The sequence below is a fragment of the Myotis brandtii genome, unplaced genomic scaffold, assembly GCF_000412655.1.
Source record: "Myotis brandtii unplaced genomic scaffold, ASM41265v1 scaffold49, whole genome shotgun sequence".
Lineage (NCBI taxonomy): Eukaryota > Metazoa > Chordata > Mammalia > Chiroptera > Vespertilionidae > Myotis > Myotis brandtii.
This window is the reverse complement of record NW_005368707.1, coordinates 5,865,136-5,868,430: the sequence shown is the minus strand read 5'-3', so window position 1 is coordinate 5,868,430 and position 3,295 is coordinate 5,865,136.

Here is a 3,295-nt window from a genome sequence, read left to right as displayed (position 1 = left end):
TCTCTGTTAGACAAGGGGAGCCAGCTGAGACCTCAAGATCTCATAAAGAGTGTTCCCTTCACACTCAAGCCTATTATTTTGGTTGGTGTCAGGTAAGCATCATTAAATTTAGGGAGCTGAATGTGTAGAACACAGAAGCAATAAATAACAGACTGAAGTTTTATGGCTTAAATATTGGGTCTAGAGGCCCTCATCAGGTACCTCAGTTGGTTAGAGCATGGTCCCCTACGCCAGTGATGGCGAACCTATGACACGCGTGTCAGAGGTGACACGCGAACTCATTTTTTTGGTTGATTTTTCTTTGTTAAATGGCATTAAATATATAAAATAAATATCAAAAATATGTCTTTGTTTACTATGGTTGCAAATATCAAAAAATTTCTATATGTGACACGGCACCAGAGTTAAGTTAGGGTTTTTCAAAATGCTGACACGCTGAGCTCAAAAGGTTCGCCATCACTGCGGCCTATGCCAAGGTTGCAGGTTAGATCTCCAGTCAGGCCACATACAAGAAGCAACCAATGAATGTATAAATAAGTGGAACAACAAACCAGTATTTCTGTCCCCCCCCCCACCCCCACTCCCTTCCCTCCTTCTCTCTCTCTAAAATCAATCACTAAATAAATATTAGGTCTAGATTAGATCATTTTTCTTAATCCTCACCTGAGGATATGGTTTTTTAAAAACTGATTTTTAGAGAGCAAAGGGAGAGAGAAAAAAAACAAACATAGATGTGAAAGCAAAAGAGCGATCAGTTGCCTCCCATACGTGCCCGGACTGGGGATTCAACCCACAACCTAAGTATGTGCCCTGACCAGGAATCAAACTGCAACCTTTTTAGGTACTCCAACCAACTGAGCCACACAGCCAGGGCTAGAAGAGATCTTTAGGCAATTTGCTCATAGAATGACCAGAAGCAAAAAGACTGCAGACTTATGAATTTTATAAGAAAACTGTACTGCCTAAGAAATCCCAACTCTGGCCAGAAAAAAACAAAACCTGTAACTGATGACCCCCTAAAGTAACTCTCAAGCTCCTAACCTTATCGGAATAGACTGTGAAAGGGGTGCAGCCCTGAGGAGGAGGGCATGTCCATGTCAAAGATGGCCACAGAAGATACTGGATAAAGAATCTATAAGGCAAATCCAAGGGAATGGCAGAGGGCAGTGTTGAAGGGCCAAATAAACTCATGAAATTACTACATAGCCACAACAAGGAGCTTTTATCATTCCTCCCCAATAGGATTGGTAACTGATTTGAACCAGTGGCTGCTATAGATTCCTCATTCTTTCTTTCTACAGATGGAAGTTTTCTTTATATATCACTAGAGGCCCGGTGCACAAAATTTGTGCACGGGGGCAGGGGGGTCCCTCAGCCCGGCCTGCACGCACTCACAATCTGGGACCCCTTGGGGGATGTCTAACTGGCAGTCGGACATCCCTCTAGCAATCCAGGACCGCTGGCTCCTAACCACTCACCTGCCTGCCTGCCTGCCTGATCGCCTGTAACCACTTGCCTGCCTGCCTGATCGCCCCTAACCACTCTGCCTCGGCCCCCACTGCCGCGGCTTCGTCTGGAAGGACGTCCAGAATAACGTCCAGAAGGTCGTTCGGCTGTCTGGTCTAATTAGCCTATTAGGCTTTTATTATTATAGATAGGTGTATATATGGGGTGGGTGACAGCTCACATGAGGAGTCACAGCCAGACCAGATGAAGAGGACCACACATTCTCCAGAGATAATGGACTTTGAACTGGATCCAGAAATTGAATGGAAAGAGATGAACACGTTTTACATTTGGAAAGAAAAGTTTAGGATACTTGAGTGGCCAAAGGGATCAAGTGTGGTGATTACTAGTTATTTTCCGTTATCTATTTTCCTCCTTTTTCTCAAGATAATTTTTAGCTGGCACATGGCCACCCTGAATAAAGACTGTATTTTCCAATCTCCCTTGCATATATATAGACAGGTGACCAAGTTCTGGCCAATGAGATATTATTGGATGTTATATATACAACTCTCCTTCCCCCTTCTCCCACACAGCCTAGTAGGAGATAATGATCTACAAAAAGAGTTATTATAAAATAATTCAAGGAATCAAATAGAGACCAATTGTGAGGGAAAAACCTCAAATGAGATCACAATAACTGTGCACTGAGCACATACTAATATGATCTTATATGAAGAAGAGACTGTCAAACCCATTTCACACATCTCTCACTGACTGTAACAATGTTTGGCCACGGATGACCATGGATTTCCTGTTAGAGAATTACCTGGCGTGCCTGATAAAAATACATATTCCTGAATCTCATCTCAGACCACTGAATTGGAACCCAGGGGTAGAGGGAGGAAAGGAGGCCTGGAAACTGGCACTTTAAATATCATTCAAAGTGATTTGCACACACACTTATGTTTGAGAAACGACATATAAAATTTTTGACACTCATTTTGCAAAGTGAAATAAGATACCTACAGTCTTACCCTCAATGGATTAACGACATAGTTCGCAAATGCCTTCCCTAAAGAAACCCCATTGCATTCAAGAGAGAGAAATCAGGTTTATCCCAGATGTCCCCTGAGGTCAAGAGCAAAATAGTGAGATCCCAGTGTGTGATGTAAGATTCAAAGGTCAGGTGCTTAGATGATGAAGGGGATCTTCATTGTTAATCTAACGACTGTATCAAAGATACCAAATGATTTTATTCTGATAATTGATCTGATTTCGTCTCTACTCTGTGAGGAGGAATAAAGATACAATAACTTTGGAGCATAAATCAAAGAGCAATAATCAAAATTAATCTCTTGCACACGAGCATGCAACAGAAGAGAGAGGTTTGTCCTCTAATCCATTAAAACTCCAGTAACATGGTTCTAAATTCTGCAAAGGGTTTTAAACTCTGAAATTAAAGTTCGAGGCTAGCTAGAGGACATAAACAGGTGATAAATACCATGCTGTGGTCGTGGCCCTGAAATGTATCCTTGTGTAAACTCCAGGAGCTGGGAGATCTTAGAACTTTCCTTTTCCCGCAGCACCGCCTCCGCAAAGAGCTCAGTTCCCACCAGTTTACCAGCAAGGAATAGAGGAGACAAGAGCGCCCCGGACCCGTATGAACTCGGGAGGTGGGAAGATCACCCGAGCGCGGGACCCACGTTGAGACCCTGATCTCCAAGTTCCCCAGCTCCCGAGGCTGCACAGGGTTGACCCCACGCTGACAACACCCACGCCTCCCCTCTCTGCCCCCTCTTCTCCTGGCTCCTCCCTGGCCTGCGCACAGACTGTAGACCCCCGAAGC